The following is a 24,037-nucleotide window of genomic DNA, read 5'->3' on the forward strand; positions in this document are numbered from 1 at the left end:
TGCCTTATAAAATTCAGACCTATACCAAATGCCTGATACGTTCCAGTGCAGTAATAGGTTCTGCAGCCACTTCAGAATCTGTACTGGAGTTTGTCCTGTCAGGCTGTTGTCAGGCTATCCACACATTGGAGTGTCTGGTGATATTTGGTATTGAACTGAATAGCCATTGTCTTTTTTTAATATAAAAGATTATAAATACGTTTAAATTATGGTGTAGTTGGGGGAAAACCAAGTTTGAAGCAGACTTTAGTGGAGAACTTGGCAATGAAGTTATTTTCTCAGAGATCAATTAAAACAAACAAACAAACCAACAAAAATTAAAAAAACCCACCTCAGAACTATTTTTTGTTCCAACTCATATATATATATATATATATATATATATATTTGTGTTTAATAATTATTTTGGCTGTTGAATTAAAATAATTCAGTTATGATTAGATACTGTATACTAAGGAAGCATTATTTCTAACTAAATTTTAGAATTGTATGTCTTGAGTAAATTCCCCTCTTAAAACATGTTGGTGATTGGAAAACAACTTGTAATGGACACTCCAATATTGGATGAATGTAGCAGTTTCTAAGCAAACTCTGTGATTGGTAGGAAGGCTAAAGTTTTATTTCCCTGTTTCAGTGGTAAAATAAAGGCTCTAGTAGGAAAGGCTTTTGTAGAATGGGCTAAGCCTTTTCAATAAAAGGTTGTATTTTAAGACTCAGCCTTTCTGAATAGGCTTTTCTTGTTAGCTGTAAGCATCATTCTGCTAAACAGGTCTGAAAAATTCAATCTCATACATACATTAACATGTAAGTTTTCAAGCATTTTGCAGTGTAGGGGATAAACTATTGTTTCTTATCAGCTGTGGAACTTCCACTGTTTTATTTCTATCATAATTAAGTCAGTCCTAATCTCCTTTGGTATTACAAATTCTCCTTGCAAATGGTTTGTTGAATCTTGTAATGCTGGTTAAAAATAGGGATATTAATAGGCTGTGTCTCAAGGCTTTGCTACCTTGAGGCACCTGCCTGTGTGGATGAGGGGCTCAGTGGTGCCCTGCAGTGGGGCTGTTGGAACTGTGTCCAGCACTGGCAGCCCCATTGGTTCTGCACAAGGGGACACTCAGACAGACAGACACCCTTGGCCAGCACCCCAACACCCACACAGAGTACTAATGCCTAAAAGTACAAAAAATTACTAAGGTGAATGCCTCTTTTCAGGAAGTACTTTAGTGCACTAGTTGTGTTCTGCTAGTGTTTGCAGGGGGGTTTGCAGCATGCCATGGTACTTGAAAAAGTGAGGAAGACAGGGACCAGAAGAACAATAATGAAGGCCAAATCATCTTCTGTAGTCTGAGTTGAAATTTAGCTTAAAACTGACAGAAATGCTGCAGAAGTAAGTATACTATTTCACAGCTAAGTTATACCAAACTTTACAGCCAAATTAAGTGATCCTGGAAATTGGAGTTATAATCCACATTACAATGTAAAAATGCTTGTAGAGATTGTACTCTTGAAAGTTCTAGCAAATATTGTTCCAGTGTGCCAGGGCTACCACATATCTGCAAACTCCATCTTCAGTGCACTCCCTGTGGAATATGCAGATTATTTCATTTCCTTGGGGTTGGAGTTTGTGCAAATTACTGTTTTGTTTGGTTTTCTTAATCGTATCCTGACAAATGCTGGGTGGAATGAAATTTGGAGCCCATGCATGTTATGTTGGCACCTGTTTTCTTTAGATTTTGAGGGAATCACTTGAGGACCCTACTCCTAAGCTCCTGGGACAGAAAGACAATATGGGGATACTAAATTAACACACAACCCATCCTGAAAGCAGTTCAGAGAGTGACTGTGCTTCTAAGTAGGTACCTTCAATGTTAAATTGTAGTTTGCTCAGTAGCAAATAGTTAATAAATGGAAACCAGTTTTGTCATGTAATTTCCATTGGTAGAAATGTGAAGTCTAGGGAGAACTATTGTCCACAGTGTGTAGCCCAACTTTGCTTTTACTGTGGATAAATGTATTGATATATTGTATCTTTTCAGGATGCCATGTATCCTCAAAGCCTAAGTATCCCAGCAGGCTGCTACTTTCTGTGGAGATACTTGTAAATCTACTAGGAGTCTGGGTTCTAGAGGTACAGATTGTAAACAAGACAGATTTGAGGGTTTGGAGACTTGGACCGGCATGTGTGTTGTGGAAACAGGAGAAGGGAAAGAGTTTCTTTCCTCTTGCATAATCTTTGACGCTTTGAGGTTTGGATTGTTTTTCCTGGGTCTCTTCTTGGTGCAGTTGGTATATACTTGATTAAAAAAAAAACTTATATGAACATATAAAGCAGAAAGAAATGATCATCTGGTAAAAATGCCATACGTATATGACTCTTCATGTTCAGAAGTTGAATTGACTACTGTAATTAGTATAAGGATTGATGCTTTAAGTAAACAAATCACTGTACTGTAAACAAATCACTGCACTGTAATGCTCTTGGACAATTAAAAAGACTAACAACTCTTATTATTCTGGACTTTACTGTTTTTTGCCCCCCCCCCCCTTTTTTTCCCCCCTCAATTACTATCTTTTCTTTTTCTGTTTTGGCATTTTGTCTAGTGTTTTGCTTCATTGATTTGGCCCCACTGTCCATTTAACTTCTGAGGTAACTGTCACTGCCTGCTGAAGGCAGATGTTATTGGATTTAAACTTGATGTCAAAAACAATACTGCTGTTATTTTCATAGAATCATAGAATAGTTAGGATTGGAAAGGACCTCAAGATCATCTAGTTCCAACCCCCCTGCCATGGGCAGGGACACCTCACACTAAACCATATCACCCAAGGTTTCATCCAACCTGGCCTTGAATACTGCCAGGGATGGAGCATTCACAACCTCCCTGGGCAACCCATTCCAGTACCTCACCACCCTAACACTAAAGAATTTCTTCCTTATATCCAATCTAAACCGCTGCTGTTTAAGTTTCAGCCCATTACCCCTTGTCCTATCACTACAGTCCCTAATGAAGAGTCCCTCCCCAGCATCCCTGTAGGCCCCTTCAGATACTGGAAGGCTGCTATGAGGTCTCCACGCAGCCTTCTCTTCTCCAGGCTGAACAGACCCAACTTTCTCAGCCTGTCTTCATACAAGAGGTGCTCCAGGTCCCTGATCATGCTCGTGGCCCTCCTCTGGACTTGTTCTAACAGTTCCATGTCCTTTTATGTTGAGGACACCAGAACTGCACACAATATTCCAAGTGAGGTCTCACGAGAGCAGAGTAGAGGGGCAGGATCACCCCCTTTGACCTGCTGGTCACATTCTTTTTGATGCAGCCCAGGATACGGTTGGCTTTCTGGGCTGTAAGCACACAATGAAGCTGGCTCATGTTCATTTTCTCATTGACCAACACCCCCAAGTCCTTCTCCGCAGGACTACCATGAATTTCCTTTTTGCCCAACCTGTAGCTGTGCCTGGGATTGCTCTGACCCAGGTGTAGGACCTTGCACTTGTCATGGTTAAACTTCATGAGGTTGGCATCAGCCCACCTCACAAGTGTGTCAAGGTCCCTCTGAATGGCATTCCTTCCCTCTAGCATATCAACAGAACCACACAGCTTGGTGTCATCAGCAAACTTGCTGAGGGCACACTCAGTTCTATTGTCCATGTCAGTGACAAAGATGTTGAACAAGACCGGTCCCAACACCAATCCCTGAGGGTCACCACTCGTTAGTGGTTTCCAGCTGGACATTGAGCCATTGACCACAACTCTTTGCATGTGGCCATCCAGCCATTTCTTTATCCACCGAGTGGTCCACCTATCAAATTGATGTCTCTCCAATTTAGAAACAAGGATGTCATGTGGGAAAGTGTCAAATGCTTTGCACAATTCCAGGTAGATGACATCAGCTGCTCCACCCCTGTCCACCAATTGTGTAGCCCCGTCATAGAAGGCCACCAAATTGGTCAGGCATGATTTCCCCCTAGTGAAGCCATGCTGGCTGTCATCAAGCACCTTGTTGTTTTTCATGTGCCCTAGCATGCCTTCCAGGAGAATCTGCTCCCAGATTTTGCCAGGCACAGAGGTGAGACTGACTGGTCTGTAATTCCCTGGGTCATCCATTTTCCCCATCTTGAAAATGGGGGTTATATTTCCCTTTTTCCAGTCATTGGGAACTTCACCTTTTCCAAGAATTCAGCCTGTTTGTATGTGATCTTAGAGGAGTATGTAAAATGCAGCACAAAAACACCCATGCATCTGAATCCAAGAGAAGATGTGCTGGAAAAAAACCCTAGTAAAACTATTTCAGAGCAGAGTGGAAGGGATTCACTGCCAGGACACACAGTCTGTCACACAGGTTAATGAACCTTCCGTTTCTTACAACTTCCATCACATGATTCAAGCAGCCTCTGTTTATCTGGATGTGCAGTAACAATGAGGAAAATAACAAAATGCAACAGGTGGAGGTCATATAGTTAGAAATGTGTCTTGTCACATACTGTTGATACTGCGACAGGCTTTGCATATGTGCTTCTGAAACTGTTTTTTTGGTCTTGGACAGTCAAAGTGTACTTTCCTGCATAAGTTTAGATTGCATTGCTTCTGTCCTGACTCATTTGTGACACTTTTCAGTGGTGAGTGTGACTGGCAGAATCCAAAGTTTCCTTTTCATTGGTCCATGCTGCTTTCTGTATTTATCAAATACTTCCATTTGGCTAAGATGCCTTTTGTGTATTTAGTCTTGATTCTGTCCTGTGAGTTTTAAGCAGCCTGAAATACATTGATAGAGGTGTTTTGGAGTGCTAATGAGTACGTTTATTGGTGGGTGGGAGGGAAGATAATAACTAGCTATACAAGTAGCAGGAGAAAGCTATTGTTTTTTTTTTTTTTTTTTCAGCAATATTGAAATCTGGAGCAAGACCACCCAGTTCCATGCACAGCATTCTAGCAGTGCTTCATTGGGTAGTCTGTATTTTCTCATTAATATATGTATTTATTCTGGTAGCAAAACTGAAGATGCAAACACTTTTTATAAAACAAACAAACTTAACGTTTTAGTCTGTTCGTGATGAAAAGAAAATTGAACACATTATTTTAATACTCTTAACACCAAAAGAGACCAGGTAGATTTAATAGGGCTGTAGGATTGAGTACAAAGACATCTATGACCAAAAAAAAAAAATCCTCTGGCTACAAAGAGCTGGATACAGAGACAGTGTTCAGAGGAAATATCTCTTATACACTTGCCTTATTCTAATTTTATTTCCAGCAGGATCAAAATGTGTAGGAAACAGTATAATAGGTTAGATGGCTGCAATCTTGTTCCTATGCCTATTGTAAGACTTTGGCACCAACTAGTAGGTGGAAAAAAAGTATCCATGATCTTGCTTCTTCAGGAGCAGGTCAGAGACATAATTTGAATTTCAACTGCGTATCTGATTCTTTGCAGGTGTGGTGAAGTCCATGCTACATTCACTCCTGGTGTGAATTATGTTGTATTGTAGAAAAATTGCTTTCTTCTCCCACATCTACCTACACCTGTAGTACAGTTTGCTTTCTTTTGGATTCCTTCTTTTACATTCCAACTTCTGGCTCAGAAATAAAACACCACTGAAAACACAAAGGTAACTCCAGATAATGGCAAGCCATAGAGTCATAGAACTGTTTAAGTTGGAAAAATCCTCAAGGTCATCGAGTCCAACCATTAATCTAATTCTACCAAGTACACCACTGAACCCTGTCCCTAAGTGCCACATCTACATGTTTTTTAAATACCTTCAGGGATGATGACTCCACAACTTTCCTGGGAAGCCTGTTCCAATTCTTGACAGCCCTTCTGGTAATGGAATTTTTCCTCATATCCAATCTAAACCTCCCTGGCACAGTTTGAGGCCATTTCCTCTTGTCCTATCACTTTTTACTCTGGAGAAAACACTGACAACCCCCCTCACTACAGCCTTTCAGGTAGTTGTAGACAGTAATAAGGTTCTCCCTGAGCCTTCTCTTCTCCAGACTAAACAGCTGCAGTTCCCCTAGTTACCCCTTATAAGGCTTGTTCTTTATTCTATAGACCCTTCACCAGCTTACTGCCTGCCTTTGGTGCTCCTCCAGCACCTCAAGGCAGATAATATCCTGAGAAAAGCACTGCAGAAGAGCCTGTCTCAGATGAGCTCAGCTGAGCTAGCCTTGGGAATTCATGCTACTTGCTGAACGTTTCGAAGCACCATTCCCATATACTAAATAATAATTTGTTTCTTTCATTTATCTTGCAACACACTTCTTGAAACTACTATGTGGGCATAAAGTAAGGCATGGCAAAAGACTTCTTGTATTGAGTCGAGTGTTTTCTTACTTTAGGGTTAGATGGTGTCTCCTCTAGCACAGAACCTCTGCTTGAAACATTTCCATTTAAAAGTTCTGGATTTTTTTTTTACAGACTCATCATCAGAGCAAAATAAACAAATAAATAAATTTTATGTTTAAATGTAATTTCATATATTTTGATTTGTGCACATTGCTTCTTGTCCTGTCACTGAGCAATGCTGAACAGAGCCTGGCTCCTCCTCCTTCACACCTTTTCTTCAGGTATTTGTATATATACTGGTAAGACCTCCCTGAGCCGTTTCTTCTCTAGGCTAAATGGTCCCAGCTCTCAGCTTTTTTAGGAGAGGTGCTCTGTTGTCTTTATGGCCCTTCTCTGCAGTCTTTTCAGTATGTCCCTACCTATCTTGTACTGCAGAGCCAAGAACTGGGTCCAGCACTCCAAATGTGTCTCCCCAGTGCTGAGCAGAGGTGGGGAAATACAACCATGTTGTTGTTTAAGCCCAGCTGGCAACTCAGAACCACATGGCCACTCACTCACTCACTCACTCCCCTTTGCCTTTTGTCCCCCTGCTCCCGGAGGGATGGGGAGGAGAATAGAAAGGATGTAACTCCCATGGGTTGGGATAAGTGCAGTCCAGTAACTAAGGTATAACACAAACCACTGCTGCTACCACCAATAAGGGAAATAACAAGGGAAGAGAATACAGTATCACCTGGTGACCGATACCCATCCCAACCTGAGCAGTCATCTAGCCCTTCCAGGTAACTGCACCCAGTCCTACAATCCTGGGCATGACGTGCTGTGGTATCTAATACCTCTTTGGCTAGTTTGGATCAGGCATCCTGTCTCTGCTTTTTCCCCAGCTTCCCCTCCTTCCTGGCAGAGCATGAGACTCAAAGTCCTTGGTCAGAATAAACATTACTGAGCAACAATGAAAACATTGGTGTTATCAGTGCTGTTCCCAGGCCGAAAGTCAAAACCACAGCACTGCACCAGCTACTAAGAAGGAGAAAAATGACTGCTACTGCTGAACCCAGGACACACCTCCTTTAGCCTGTTGGCTCCATTTCTCCTAATGCAGCCGATGGTGCTGTTGGTCTTCTTTGCCACATAAGCCTATTAATGGCAGATATTCAACTTGATGGCCTCCTGGATTGCCAGGTCTTTCTCTGTCAAAACACCTTTTAGTTGGTCAGTCCTTAGTACCCACTAGCACATGTGGTTATTCTTCCCCAGAAGCATCACTTGGTTGAACTAACTTTCTGAGGTTCTTTTCAGCCCATTTTTCTCAGCCTGATGAGGTTCCTCTGAATGGCAGTAATCTCATGGTGTATCAACCTTTTCTCCATGTTTTGCATCATCTGGGAACTTACTGAGGCTGCACTCTCTCCCATTATCAAACCCAAGTTTTTGGGAGAATACTTAGATACCCTTACATGTTAGCTTTTGCGTGTGTGCATGAGTCTGCAATAGCCAGATCTAGCTGACTAGAAGTGAATGGTTTTGTTTTGCACTAAAAGAATAGGTATAGCATCTGCTAGTTTATTTAAAACACATTGAAAATATACTAGAAAGTATCTCCTGTGTCCCCCCTGCCCCATGCACAGGAATAGAAAGTTTCAGGGTAGACAGCAAAGAAGAAGGCTTGTTTCAAGGCTGTATACAGCTGGAGAAGACTCTAACAGTATCATAAAACATCAAGAGTGTAACTGCAGGAAGATCTGGTATCCAACCAAAGCAGTAACCACTACAGATTATTTTTCTTAATTTCTAGTTTTAACTTCTCCCAAGAAGTTAAAATGTTTCAAAGTTCAAGTAAGTTTAAATGGTAAATATTTAGACTTACAGCTGGTATTTCACAGTTCCTGTGCAAGTATGCAATTTAAGTGTTGCTATTGGATGTACTGGCAGTCTGCACCCTGCAGTGGCTAAAATATTTCTATTGTGCTCTTGGAGGCTTGCTTGTACATGGCGTAAATAGAAATATTATTGATGTTAATGAGGGAGGTACGTAGCCACAGAAAGTATTCATCTTGTGAAAACAACCTATGCCACAGATGACCAGCCAGTAATTCTGCTGTTGTTTGGTATTACTGGCTTCCTTTTCCCCAAAAAATATATATACATTTTTAAGAGGAAATCCTGCTTATTTGCTTTGAGAAAATAAATTTTTCCAGTTGATTTTTTTTTTGGGGGGGGGATGTGTGTGGGTTTTTTGTTGTTTTTTTTTTTTTGTATTTTTTCCTTCTTTTTTTTTTTCCTATGGTCATGGTTGGAGTTTTTTTCTTAATCTATTAAGGATTGCTGATGCTCCTTGAAGGTTTCTCTGCTTCTGTAGTTACAGTGCTTGCTCTATGAGGAGTTGCTGGTAATGGTGATTCTATCTAAATAACTTTCTTGTCATTAATGACTTGATTATTAGCTACTGCAGATATTTCAAGTTCTGTGGCTTCTTCCTTGGAAAGAACCTATTTTACACTTATCCTTCTTTTTTCTCTCCTGCCTTTCTTCTACTCTAGTTGCCTTAGCTGGAGAGCTATTTTGGGGCAGTCATTTCTATGAAGACCACAGTCCATTACTCCAGCTCATGTCATGGCTTGAGAGCAATTGAAGTATTATTCGAGAGGCTTTGCTTCTTGGGTTTGCTTAACTTCTTAATGGAATGTAAAAAGCAGTTAGTGTATCACTGAAAATACACACCCCCCTTCACCCCACCCAACTACTAGTCTTAGCCATTTATTTTTACTTCTTTCTGGCCTCTTTAATATCCTTTTACTCTGCAATCATCTCAAATCTGAGCATGCTAACTTAAGCAACTTCATGTGGGAGAATGATTCTCTAGGGCTGGCTGACGGATTAAGTGGCAGTACCTTGGTTGTGAAGCAACCTATGTTTGCACATTCTCCAGTCATTTCCTATTAAAACTTAAATCCTTGTTCTTTTGTTGCACCTTGAAAAAGCAGACCTCCTCCTTTGCATCTAAATGTTATGAAAACCAGGCATACTGTAACCCAGAACCCCAAGGAATGCTTGATTGAAATAACAGATCAGAAAAGTCTCTTGCTAACATTCCTATAATTATAGGTTTACTCAAGTGACAGAAACACGGTGTCTGCTAGCTTTCTGCGTACAGCCTAATTTTGGTTGAAAAGTCAACATAGCTCTTACAGGTTTCATTGATGCAGTGTTTGTGGGGATAGATAACTTCTTTAATGTAACAGTATTCATTGCCTTTCCTCTTTCTAGAGTTATCTCATGTATTGCTGATTGGTCTGGTTTCTGCTGTGGAGCAGAATGTATTCCCTGGAAGTAGTAGCAAACTGAGATTTGAGTGGAATGAATGAGGGGAAACACAAGTGACTAATTCTTAGGTGGTCACAGGTAAAAAAGAAAGAGAACTTAAATTTAGCACCCTCCATTCTTCTGTGGTATCTATCACAGTTCATTTTTATCTTTGTATTTGGATTTTTTTTCTGTTACCAACATGTAGCTGGTTTGACATACCACATATAGGTCTGAGGGCATTGATGTGGGAAATGCAGGAAAAAGTCTTTAGGGAGTAAGAGAAGAAACATCCATTGTTTCTGATTTTCACTTAAAAAAATGAAAAGTGAAGAACAGCAATTGTAGAAATTAGTTTTAAAAGGGTGTATTACATCAAGCAGTGAGCATGGTGTAGGAGGAAACAGCAGATACTTTGCTATGATTTTTCACAAGACCAAGTGACTTGAGTACATTGTGTGAACACATAAACCAAATATTTAAACTCATTTAACAAATTTTGAATTTAACCCTCCATGCTGGTGAGGGTCAGTGTCCATTTGTGCTGATCTGTGTTAGAGGTCTTGAATGAGAAAACTGGTCATGAAAGTCTTCCTCATGTTGTTAATCACAAACTTTTCATTTACAGTGAAGCTTGGCAAATATGTAGTGAGAGTCCCTGTGACACAGAAGGCTGTTTGCAGTTCTAGTACCTGTAAAGATGTACATGCTATAAGCTATAATGCAGTTAACTTCTCCCCCACTGTGTACAAAATGAACATCAGCTGCTTTAAATTTGGTTTAAAACTTCCTGGAATTGTTCCAGGTCCTGATATGGAAGGTCTTTTTATTTCCCTGTTGATACTTACGTTTGTTCTCTCTCCCACCCTCCCCACCTTTTTCTCCCTTTGCAGGCAAAGGCAGCTCAAGCATCTCATCCGACGTGAGTTCAAGTACAGATCACACACCCACCAAAGCCCAGAAGAATGCAGCTACTAGTGAAGGTAGGCAGCTGGTACTCATTACCAGGTCAGGCTCCCCAGCATAATCCTAGTAATTTTCAGAGAAGCGGCGCTGCCTCCATGTTCCTCCTGTGTACAATGCTATCACCATATAGAAATTTAAAAACAGTTCTTCAGAAATTAAAACCCTTTTCCACACCTACCTGCTGTACTTCCTGATTTAAGCTTGTGACAAAGGATTTAAGATATTTCTGCAGAATGAAAATGTAGAGGGTTTTGAGTAATTTTGTATGTTACTTTTTTCAGCAAAAGCTTTAATATGGGCAGTTTGATGCAATCAGAGTTTGAACTTATTTTTGAAGAATATACATAATGGAAGCTTTCTGACATAAGTTCTAGGTTAAATCTCAGCCTCTTATTTTCATACTATGAACACCGTGAAATGCAGGTTGTTTGTGCCAAGTTCTCAAAAGTTTCGCTATGAACATGAAGAGCTAACAAGGATTTAATTAGATCAACACATGACACCTGAAGTTACTGGTGTGTGTGTGATCATCCAGCACTAGATTTTTAGTGTCTAGGGAAAGGAGATGGTCTTACGTGTCAGTATTAGTACAATGTTGTACTAATTGGCCTATGAACAGAGAAATGCTGATCCCTCCCTGCTGCCTTCTTATGTGTGAGTAGGTGTGCTCTGTTAAATGAAAGAGTTTTGACTCGTTTTCACAATTGTCTTTGAAGGTTGAGAGGAAATCATTAAATCTATATGTAGCTTAATGATGTAAGCTGAAAGGGGTTGTTTTTTTTTAAATGGTAAACTTATGTGCCTTAGTTAGCATTTGTGCTCAGCTCTGTCACAGGAAGTTGGCTGAACTTGGTAGTTACCTAACAATAATTCTGATTTCTTACACTTCTGTCCTTACAAATTAAGTTAAAAGCTCTGATTACTCTGTCTGGCTTTATTTCTTGTGGTTAAAAGAAATCATAGACTTTGGATAGCTCTAGTTTGGCAAGTCTGACTACGACTGTAGAATCTGTACAGTAAAAGCAGTTCATGTAGGTAATAAATTATCATACAAATCACTAGAGTTTATTGTTAGGCATGCATCATGCCATATGAAGAATGAAGATCAGGCACCTGAGAATCATGTGAAATGCTGGTTTAGACTCTCTACTTTTTAGTCTATGCAGTAGATTTAACAATATATAAATGGTTAATGAACTTAGGTTTAATAATAGACTTCATGTTTCTGTAAGCCTTAGATTCAAAAGCTTTAAGGTACCTACAGAAGGTGAATTGCCAAGATGCAAAATAAACATAGGAAATGCATAAAAACATTTTTACTTCTCTGTATGACAGCTGGGGATGGGGTGGGGTGGTGTTAGAAACCGTAATGGAATAGGGGAAACTCTGAAGTCAGTACTTAACAATTGCTTTAAATTTCTGTTTTTCTTCAATCAGTACAGCATGTTTTTTCCCCTGATTTTCAAATCAGATAATGTGAAGTAATCCTTTACTAATCTCTAAGATTTATGTTCTTAATCTAACCCATTGTAGAGCCAGTGAATACTAATTTTGACCCAGAAAATCTTCACCACTGGTTTGCAACGATTAATTAATTAGTGAAGGGAGGCTTAAATGCAGGCCAGCAGATGATGTAGTAAAGATGTGTTTTTATCAGTTTTCTTGCAGTTTCAGAGAGTTCAGAGCAGTGGAGCTGTGTATTCTGTACTTGGAGGCAATTTCAGATGTAAACCTAGGCTTTTTTTGATGTCCCATAGGAAAGTGTGATCTGACAGACACTTTGACAACAGCTGAAGTAGCCTCTTAGCCTGTGCTATTACTATTTTCCTACTATCCTCATGAGAATTTAGGATCTGTTTAACATATTTGTTAATTCTGCAGATTGTTGTATAATCTGGCAGATACTGAGAGTTGTAACCAGGCGACATATGAGTTGCATGAAGACAAGTGAGAATAGAGACATGGAAGTGGTGTTAGTGAAAAGCGGGGACTGTTGAAGCCAGTGCTGTTACTGAAAGGCACATTTATCAGCCAATGCATGTCTGGATGTTTTACTAATGCTGTTTCTTTTCCCCATGTACAAGAGACATGCTGTAGGAGGATTCAGCTGAACAGAAAGACTCATACCTTCTGCAAAATGAGCAGAGTTCTGTGTTTCCAAGACTGAATACTTTTATAATGTTCAGTTATAGTGTCTAGGGACCAGCTAAAAACAGCAGCCTGATTGTGTTTGGTGATGTACAAGCAGTGGTGGTTATGTCTTGTAATTGGGGTGTTTACTTAACATTTTATAACTGTTAGTTAAATTCACCTTTATAGCACTCCACGCTCTAGTATTTGCTTGCCATGATACAGTAGTACCTGCCCACCCTGGAGACTGGTAAGTGTATCTTGCTCTTCACCATGAGACTGACATATTGCAGGGACAGAAAGCTCTAGTTCTGCTCTTTGCTGTAGTCATGTATTGTAAATTCATAGCACTGTATGATGTTCTACGAACGAGTCATGTGTTGTGTATGGCAAGTATTTGTCCTAGGTATTGAGTTAGGTCTATGAAACATTGCATGTGGACTCTTTGGCTTCACTGGCATGTGAAATGGCCTTAATTGAACAAGTTGAAGACAGCTTCTTTGCATCTTTTGAATTTGTATTGGCAGCTGAATTCCTTAGTGCCCAGTTCTACGAAGAGCATAGAATTTTTACATGAGGCTGAAGGCTTTTCAAGGCTTCTGCTTTCCAGCTTTGCAAACAGGCCTAATTCTTCCCAGTTCTGCACAGCAGGTCTTCTGTTTCTGTAAGACAGTTGACACAACACTTGTTGAAGTTGAATCAGTGAAGTGCCTTGAAGCAAGCAGAAAAGAAATCTGTGGGACTGATTGATACAAGCTCTGAAGTACTCTACAGCAGAGAAGAGGGTCTGTGAAGTACTACTAAGGCAGGTATGGAGTCCCAGGGATTCCAAAACGATGTCAAGCAGGACTCCTGCTTGAAAGACCAAACAGTCTCAGGAAATATCTGACAGCAGATGTTATCTTGACAACAGTTTGAACAATTAAATGAAACACACTTCTTCTTGTCTACTGAAACCATTATTTGCCATGTTTCAGTGCTGCAATGTTTCTGTGTAGGATGGGTACAAGAAATGGATAACGAGCTACTTGAAATGGCTTATGTGGTGTTTCAGTCCTAGGTATGCTGTTAAGGCAAAATCAGTTAAATCTCTTGATGAAAATAGGAGATGCAGTATGGCCAAAATATGGTACCCTACCTCACACTGTAGATTCTTAGCCTTTGTAGGGTTGGGGAAGGAGATTTTATGTTTCAAAGAGGCAGAATGTGCGTCATGCTATTAAATGTGCCCATGTGAACTGCTCATTGTCTGCCAGTGAAGAGCACACAATTTGCATTAGTATCCTTAGCCAAATAATAATGATGACAGTAGCCAACAGACCTCACAACTTCCTAAATTCAAATTTGAAATACCAGTGATGCACTTGAGAGGGATGCAAAGGTGAGTCTGTACTGGTGCAGAAACTGGATTCCAGTCACTCTCATTGTGACTTTCTGTACTTCTGTGAAGGGCAGGTGGCAAAAAATAGATGTCTGGTCCTCTCTTTAAATCAGAGGATGCTGTAGGGACTGTTTGGCTACAGCTTGGCTCAGAAGGGAGTATGGTGGACTATGAGTGTGCATGCACACTGATACCTCTACTGTGTCTCCTTTTCTGATAATATAATTTTCTCTGCCTTTGAATATACACTTCCATTTACTTCTTTTCCAGTCTTAGACATTGTCTGCAATTCTTTGCCCTATCAATCAATTACAGTTAGAAACTTGAGAATGCATGAGTTTTTGCTACCCCCTGTTGCTTTTCTGGCAAATGAAAGACTAAATGGATTTTTGTGGGCTGTTTAAATGCAATTTACTAGACATAGTCTCAGCTGGAATATTATTGTCTAAAACTTGATTTAGAAGATTAGACTGAATGTTTTTGTATGGGCTTACCTTCATCAGGGAACTTTCTTCTAACACTTACCTGCAGAGAGTGGAATGTTCTGTCCAGGCTGGATGCTTCATATTGACTTGACTGTTTTTCAAATAAATCAATACTGTTTGCACTTCATGCATATGGCTCTTAAACGGTAATCCAGAGGCAGCTTTAAAGTGAGAGCTTGTGTATGTGAGCTCCATGTGCGAGTTCCAATTTATTTCTCAGTTTCTATAAAATCAAATTGGAGGATTAGGCCTGAAGCAAACCACTGTTTTAGCAGAGTGACTCAGTGCTGAAATACCTCTCAATATACCCTGTTAAATACTTGTATGTTGAATTTTGCTGAAATACAGTCAGGTCAGCTGCTGTATTCTGTAGAAGTTGAAATTAGTTCTGCTTTTAGTGATGTTAACTTTCAAGGACCTTCAAAAGGTAAGTATTTAACTGTTTTGTTTGCTTTACTTCTGCAGTAGTCTGAGAATTCTAGTCTGGCTTCCTCATACCATGTTCATGTACCATAATATACTTAAAAAAGACTGTGTTTGGAGAACAGCAGAATTAAGAGAAAACAGCCTTTTCACTCATTAGCACTGCCATGTATGTTTACTGTGGAGACCAGACACATTTGTTTTGCCTGTACTTGTTTGTATGCATCTCAACAGAAGTGGTGCTTCTCCTGAACTTCAGGTGTGTACTAGAAAGTTGTATTCTTTTTCATTTGGGTTTTTAGTGGTTCTGGTGGACTTGGCAGTACTAGTTTAACAGTTAGACTTGATGACCTTAATGGTCTTTTTCCATTCTAAACAGTTCTTTGATTCTGGAAGAAGCAGGCTCTATAACCTGACTGGAATAATTGCATTCATTAGGAACCATTCCCCTCCTTAAATCCTGTCTGGGGTAACAGTGTTAAAATACAGCATTTTGCAAACACATAATGCTTGAATTACTCATGTAAGACTGCTACTTCATACCTTGGGTAAGATGATACCTGGTTAAGATTGATCAAGATGTCTTGCTGTAGACCTTGGCATCCTTTTATGGTGCGTCTTTGCCACTGAAGCTACTGAGTGCTGCTGTATTCTATGGATCTGCTGTCTGCTGTCTTCCCCTGGTACATAAGTTCCAGAGTAAAGGATGTCTGTGAATGAGGAACTAGCCTTCTTTAAGCGCTGGTTTTCATTCTGCTAAAGTCCTTGAAAAAGAGCAATCAAAAAAACACTCTCCAAAAAACAAGCAACCAAAAAACAAGCAGACACCCAAAACCAATCTCTGAAACACCAAGCAAAATCCCAAAACAAACTAACCCAATAAACCAAAAGTACCTAAAACCAAGCAAAGAAACCCACCAAAACCCAAACAAATAACACCCTCTCCAGCCCCCAAAACACCCCACAAAAAAAAAACAAAACAACCCTAACCTCTCCCCGCCAAAAACCAACAACACAGATCTATTTGGGTTGTGTGCCTTTCATTTCACCTTACAAATGGGGGAATAAAGTATACATTATAGGATATTTTCAGGGAGAATGTCATTCTATTAATTTCTCTTGGCTACATGATCACATTCTTCTAAAAGTCTGGGGATCTTTCAGTTCTCCAAGTAATTCTTAATTTGCTCAATGAATTTAAGAGGAACGATCCTTGTGTTGTGCACAATGATGGACACTACAAAAAAATTCGAAAGATGGAATGTGTCCTTTGCTACTGAATGCTTCTGGTATTTAAAATAGTTCTTGATAGAGAACCAGCTCAGACTGAGATCCAGGTGAGTGCAATCCTGATCTTATTTCAGAGGAAGATAATCTTAGGGAACCAGTTTGCAAATAGGCAGCTGTTCTGTGTATTATGGTTCACATAAATAAGGTGGGTAGCTATGTTTAATATACTGGAGTTCCATTGAAGCTTTTGAGTAGTTTGTACATCCTCTCAGAGTATTGAGCTCTCTAATTGTTGTGTCAAAAGACTGTTGCTGAAGAGATGTTGTTTTCCACACAGTTTTTCTTGATGATTCTTTTGGCAGAAAAAGCTCTTTAGACCTTTTGATCCCTTTCTACACATGATACCTGCTAGGAGATCTTTTCCTGCTTCAGTTCTTTAATTTTTTTTTTCTTTTTAGAAGCTTACTAATGCAGTATCAGAAATTAAAACCTATATATGTTTTTTTTTCAGATATTGCAAATATTAGGTATTATTCCTAAATCTTTTGATGGCAGTTCTTTTGTGTTTTTCTCCATCCTCATATCTTTTCAGTAACTTAGTGGGAATTAGGACTCTTGGTTCTACTGGTGAAGTATTGTCTAAGCAGACTTTCTGTGCACCAAACCATGTCTGAATTTGATATGAATGCTTGAATTTGCCCTTGCTTACTTGAAACTGGGCTGAGATTCAGTTGGCTTTGAGTGAACTGTAGCTGTTTTGAGTTGGTAGTGAAACTGGAGACCAGGTGAGTTTCCTGGGGTTTTGTATTACTCTACTAGCAGTGGAGTTTTCTAGAAAAGTGAAATGTTGCATTACTAAATGTGCCAAAATAAAATCATTTGAAGCCAAAAAACTGGGGAAGAGTAAGGGGGGGATGGAGTCTTGACAGTTAATAAATCCAAAACTATAAACACTTTGGCAGAATAAACAGAGCTCACTATTTAAATTCCTTTAACCAGCATATCTGAATTCATATGCTAATGTAATCACCTTGAGCAATATGTAGAGGTACAAAGTAGTATAGAGGTTGTTCTTAGGCACTATTTTCCTGTCTAACCACATCTTGTTGCACTTTTGCTATCTAATAGGCAGTGTTCCTGCAAAGCTGTTCTGCTAATTATAACAATACCATTGCAATCAGCATTTAAATCAGAGTTCAAATACAAGGCAAAAGTAGTTGGGACATTGGCAAGGTTAAAGCTGCAAATTGAAACCTTATGTTATTCTGGCTAATTTGTACCAAAATGCTATAGCCAAATGTTTAAAACTTGCCTAAACAATACTAAGAACAAATTGGAAAGGTACATAAAACTGCAGTCTTACTTGATCTGCTGCCTGAAATGTGAGACCTACCAGAGCAAATGCACTTACAATACAGTTAAAGAAAAATGATCCCAATTTAAAAACCTGGATTTAGCTATTCCAAAGTAAAATCTAATGCTTGGGAGGGGTGATTACAGTTTATTCTATTACCTGTAAATCTGATTTTAAGGAATCCAAAATCCCAAATGTTACTCTTTCTGTAAAATGCTGTACCAAACTACTTAAATATTGTCATCACAGGGACATTTTGACCCGAAACTGTTCTGTCTGTTGTTGCCTATGTCTATTTGAAGTAGTTTCCCTCTCTGAAAAGTGAAGAGTAATCTTGAAGCATCTGATGATTGCCCAACATTTGGTAGTTTAAAAAACATTTTCTTGCCTGCTAAACTGTCTCTTAAGACTACTTGAAAAACATATACAACCAGAAAATGCACATTTAAATGTCATGTTTATCCTTTTTCCAGAATTTATGAACTGACACTAGCAAGTTCCTCCAGATTAATTCTCAGACTTGATCGAAATAATGAAATAAAATTGGAACAGCAAGTTTTGCCTTTAACTTGACAATCCCTGTTAAGATGCTGTAGTTTAAATTTATTGTCCAAAATATCCTCCCTTATTTTCCTGTATCTTATCTTTTATGTCAGCTTGTCAAATGACTGTATAATTTTTAAGACTGATAACTGCCAACAGAGCCAAAATGAGAGCATGTTTGGGAAATAATCTGTTTAGAGCTGCTGACTCATTCCTTTCTCCTTTTTTGGCTACTGTACCTTTCTGCCTGCTACTTGAAGCTTTTCTCAAGCTACTGAAGTTTTGTCATCTCTATGTTTCTGCTAGCATTCGTCAGATTTCCCTTGAGAAGCATGTGCTGAGATTGGCTGATGAAAATGGCAGTTCAGGGATAGGTAATGGCAATTCTTACATTCTTGTTAATTCTGACTGCTGGATCATCATGGACTTAGGCAGCTAGAGTATACTGGGCTGGAAGTATAAGCAGAAGTTATGAGCATGAGTATAATCTGGTGATAGCTGTCTACATATTCCTCTAGACTTTATCAACCACTTTTGAGCATATAACTTGTGGTGTGGTGGTGTGCCTGCTGCATGTTCAGCAGCTGTCCACTGTGATATTTCCTTCCAGGCTACTTTTTACAAAGTGAATGTACAAATGGGAAGAAGCTGAATGGCTTTACTGGATGGCTGTAAGCTGTCGCACTGCTTCCAGTGACTTGGATGTATCATTAATCTCCATTGTACATTATTATCAGTCATGATAGTTAAATTTCAGTTTATTCCATTGCCTAATCTAATCTATGGTGCTTTTAGTTTTCCCTAATATGAAGTCCGTTTTTATCTTGTATATCCAGGTGAAAACTTACAGTACTTTCAGGTATGCATTGTTTGTGGGAAGTCTTTTACTTGTTCATTACAAGTAAATAGGGCTAGGTGGAAGTCCCTGAAAGACAAACATTAAGGTTAAGACAGCTCAAGGATGTGGCTGTCAGGAACATGTTCTCCCCAGCTGTGAAAGCTGTGGTTTGCTTAATCTGAAGATATTAATATGTTTGTGTGGACATATATAAACATAGATTCATGTAGACAGTATGTAAACATAGATTTTTTTTTCCTTCTATTTTTTCCCCCATCACATGCCCTTGGCAAGATAAACCTCTGTAAGCCTTGCCAGGTAGATACTTGGCACCCATTAGAGCAATAAAAACTTTGTGTGACATCTGAAATCTCAAACTGTGCACTGCAGAAAGCAGCTATTTACATCTCACAAGACAGAACTTTTCTAGTAGTTTTCCTTATGGAACAGAAACAAATGTGTTCTAAATTATAAAATCATAATTGGACTATCTTCAGTGTGGTCTAACTTGGGAGACTATGTTTACTTGGCCCTTCTTTATTGTGGGCTGGGACAAACCATTAGCTTGAACTCTGCTCTCTGAAATCATCATACTCTTTGACCTTTCTGTTTTTCTTTCACTTTTGAAACAAGGTTTCAGTAACATTTTTTGTAATCTGTGGCAAAATTACAGTCCAATCTGATTTTAACTGTAAGTGTATTTTCTCTTTGCTTTTCCAGTAGAGTTAACTTCCTCAAATTCCTCTTAATGCACTTGTAACTCAGATTCAGTTGTACTACACATTTTCTATCCAGCCTTGCATTTGTCTTTGGAAGGCTTTTGCAATGCTAAGCATGTGAAAGTGATCAAGAATCTGGTCTGTCTGGTTTTAATGGGAAGTTATTGTGGGTCTAGCTAGAATTCACAGTACTCAGGTGTCAGTTGATGCTGTTAATTTGTCAGCCCACCTGACAAATGTATTTTTGGGGAAAAAATTCTTGATGAACACTTGCTTTTCTTTCTGCTGATGTGACATCAGATGAATGATGAATCTGATTCTGTAGTTCAATATTTAGTAATGCTCATGTCAGTGTTGAATTGAGGAAGACAGACTTAACATCTAATGAAATCTGAATATTTTCCTGGAGTATGCCAAAAACATCAACTCCAATGAAATCTTATCTGAATCAAAATAACAGCACTACCATTCAGTCACTGGGTTCAGATTTTACCAATCATATTAAATAACTCCTTGGGATGATGAAGAACTGTTTTTTTCTCAGCTTGATGTGTTAACACTTTCATACACTTCTAATTTTTAAAATGACTTTTGTTTAGGATATACATTTTTGTATGGCAAAAAAAAAATCCAAAATAGACAGGAAACACCCCCACCTAATATTTTCTGTGTTGCCATGATGATACCTGTTGGGTTTTTTGTTGTTTGCTTGTTTTAAAATATTGCTCAAGAAGACCGGGAGGCTTCAAAACTAAACATGAGATTCTATCACAAGAAATTTTTTGTCATGATTATTCACAAATGTCCATTTTTAATTAGTCAGCAGACAAATGCTGATGCAAACTGTAAAAGGCTCAGGACTGATGTCATGGGCAGAGGCCTAAAGGGGAAGCGCAGTTTGGTGATAAATAAGTATTCAAATTATTAGTGTAACATTATTATCTTTCGTTGATGTTTTAACTCCAAACTTTAAGTGATTTTATGCTGCTTAAGTTTTGCACCTGCTAATTTCTTAGAAATTGGAACATAAATTATTAGAGCAACTCCTTATATAATCTCTGTCTGGGAGAAAAATCTTTTCTACTGTATTTTGGAAATTAGATAGGCATAGAAGGACACCATGCCATGATTTTGTTACTGTTTAACACTTGTGAGTTCTAAATTAGAGCAATCATGTTGAAATATGTAATATTCTGCACTATGTAAGTGAAGAATAATGAAACTAAACAGTAACTAAAATACCAGTCAATTTGAGGGAGGGGGAAGAGGGGAAGGAGCAGGAATGTAGTTGGGAACTGCAAGGAGGAGTAGGTGAAAGACACTGGAAAAACAGATTGTAATGGCTGCAAAGTCATTAAAAAAAAAGAGAATGTGGTAAGAAGTATGAGTGACCAAACCTTTGTATCCTACCATTTATTGCTCCATGTCACATATTATGCTTATAAACAGCAGGCTCAGATACTACTGAAAGGATGAAGTGTTTCCTTTGGGTCCCTTTATGGAATTTTGTGTCTTTTTGTTTCAGTGGTTAGCCAGACCAGGCAAGACGAGCAAGCATTTTGTAGCAGATGATTTAGTTAACAGCAAATGTAATCACAGTGAACCTCTGGAAATATGGTGGCTGCAGGGAAAATTGATGTATTGTGTTACACTGGTGACCAGATAGGCTTCCTTAATCCAAAAGATAACTCAAACTCTATGTGAAACTTGTTGATGTTTATCTTGGTGTTGTGGCTGGAATTCTAAAAAACAGTCCATTTATCAGTCCCAAAATGTTCCTTATGGTCCTGGATTAAATTATTCTTCTACTCTTGTCAAAATCCAAAAGTAAGTTCCACTTACTACTTACAAGTCCTAAATGAGGCCATATTTCCTCAAAGCTCTGAAAGAATTGAGTCAGCATTTGAGGAAATTGTGGGACCTTGCAGATATATCCCATCAAGAAGTTTCATTAAAAAAAAAGTCTTTGATTGCTTGAGCCATTCTTGAATGAACTCATTTGCACTGGAATTAGGACTGTGGCAGATTAAAAAATACATCTATTTTCTTAAAAGTTGTTGTTGGACTGGAATAACTCATCAAGAAGTTATTCCTTTGTTAGAGGGTTATAGACAAATAACATCCCTAGACATGGTAATACCATTGCACAAAACCTCTATGAAAAGAAAATAGCTGAAACCTGAGCAAAAATCTGAGATATGTTTGTCAGCTCCTTCTAAGGACCAAGATCATCTTTGGTGTGAAATGTCTGGCTGTCAGTGTGATACTGGTTTCCATGTATGTTCTGACACATTTCTCTATAGCAAGAAAAATGTGTGTATTTTAGGTGCTAAGGTGCTACTTTTGTACCGGGAGGTGGAGAAGGTGGTTTAATTTATTTGTGTTTGCATTCACCTGCTTGTGTTCAGGAAACTAAGTTCAAGATTGGATGGGCTTCAACTCTTCTTATCTGTGCATGCACTGGAATTTTCAAGAAAATTGGCATGGGAGGTTATTCAACTGAAACATGTCCCTAGCCCTTACTTCTTTACACACTGTATTGCATTAGTTTGTGGTGTGTGTGTTTAGTTGTTAGAAAAGCTAGAAAAGTTTTGTTGCCTTGGTTGTTTATTGAAAGTAACATCAATTCTGTTCTGATTTTGTGTTTTATTACTAATGTTGTTCAAGTATCAAGTAATCTTTTCAATTCTGACCCACTTTTGTGGACACTCTTCTTGTGGTTTGTTAATGACTTATTCTGCTCGGAATTAATCTTCTATGGGGCCTGCATTTTTTTTATGCTCCTGGGCTGTTTTATTGACATACTAGCTTAACTTCCTCATTTGCACATCATATCTGTGTTAATTTGATCCAAATGAAGACTACCCCTGTCTCCAGTTTGTCAGGGCATCCTACACAGAACTCTGAAAGTGTGACATGGTGCCCTTACTCACCAAGTCAGATGAATTTAGGATGATTCATCTTAATGCGGATGTAAGGATTAGCTGAAGCTTTTGAAGCTTCAGCTATATACTGATCAGCCATTGCCGTTTAACATCTGGAAGTAGTAGAAAAATCAGCATTTTCACTTTTTCCTTGAGGAAAGAATTGTAGGCTGACAGAACAAGGCCAGGGAAAATCAGGTGTTTAACTGTGTTGCAACATCTTGTAAATGCCATTGTCTCACATATCCAGAGCATGATAGTCTTCAGGTAGAAGTATTCAAATCATGAATCATTTGATGTCAAAGGCTTAAAAGGAAAAAAAAAAATTTATATGTAGGTGTCAATGTATGTTAGTGTTTGAACATTTGCATGTCATATCTTGGGCCTGGGTGAAATATTGTATACGAAATGTAAACTGGTTTGTAATGGTAAATCTTAAGTTGAAAATAAAGCTTTTGTGCTGTATTATGGTAAGAAGGTAGAGTTAGGTTTCATATGTAGGGGTAACACATGATTAAGCAGTGATAGCAGACATTTAGGCAGAGGTAGGTGATTGCATTGCAGTGCTTGTGTCCCTTTACAAAAAGCTTCTGATGGAAGCAATAGCATAATCTTGGTAAACAAACATAGAGAACAAATAAAAGGAACCTTGCAGATTCTAGAAGACTAATAAAACAGCTTGTGATGTTAGATAATTTTGAGTTTGTACTCACTGAAGAATACTTGAAATAAGGTCTGTGTCAGGATGGTTGGATTGGTTTGTTTTGGGCAGTAATGGCCTTCCTCATGCACTGGTTGGAGCTTATGAGTGTAGGTTTGTAGGCATATATCACTGAACTCAGCTGAGCCAAATGCATTTCGGCTATGAAGAATGGCATGAGTGAGCTAAAAAGAAAGTCCTTGTGTTTACTTGGAATGCAATAGAATCTGCTTTCTATTCTACATAGAACCTTGCTAGTTCAGTATTCTAAACACAGAATCATTGCTTTATGATTACATAAAATAGAATAGTATATACACAGAATAGCATATTACAATTACACATGCTTTTAACTTCTTCATGAAGGACAACTGATCACAGAATCACAGTTGAGACTAAAATTTGTAATGTTTAACTGAAGTTTACATTAGAAATGGTATAGTTCAGAATTTAATTCCTATTTCTCTCACTGAAAGATCTTATAGAAAATACTTAATATTTTCTTTCTAGCATGGTGCTCAAGCATTTGAAACAGCAAAATCCTTTTATTCCTATGTGCTCTTCTGTGGCAACAATATCTCTTTGCATGGTCCTGGTTTTACTATTGCTCTGGCAAGCTTTGGAAGTTACTAGTAACCAACATCCTAGAAACTTATTTGATGATAGAAAGGCCATGGGTTTAAAGACCTGGATGCTTGCCACTTCCTTCTCTTGTCACAACCCAAAGCTTGTTTTGCTGGGCACTGTGTTCCC

The sequence above is a fragment of the Melopsittacus undulatus genome, chromosome 1 (assembly GCF_012275295.1).
Source record: "Melopsittacus undulatus isolate bMelUnd1 chromosome 1, bMelUnd1.mat.Z, whole genome shotgun sequence".
In the NCBI taxonomy this organism is placed as follows: Eukaryota; Metazoa; Chordata; class Aves; order Psittaciformes; family Psittaculidae; genus Melopsittacus; species Melopsittacus undulatus.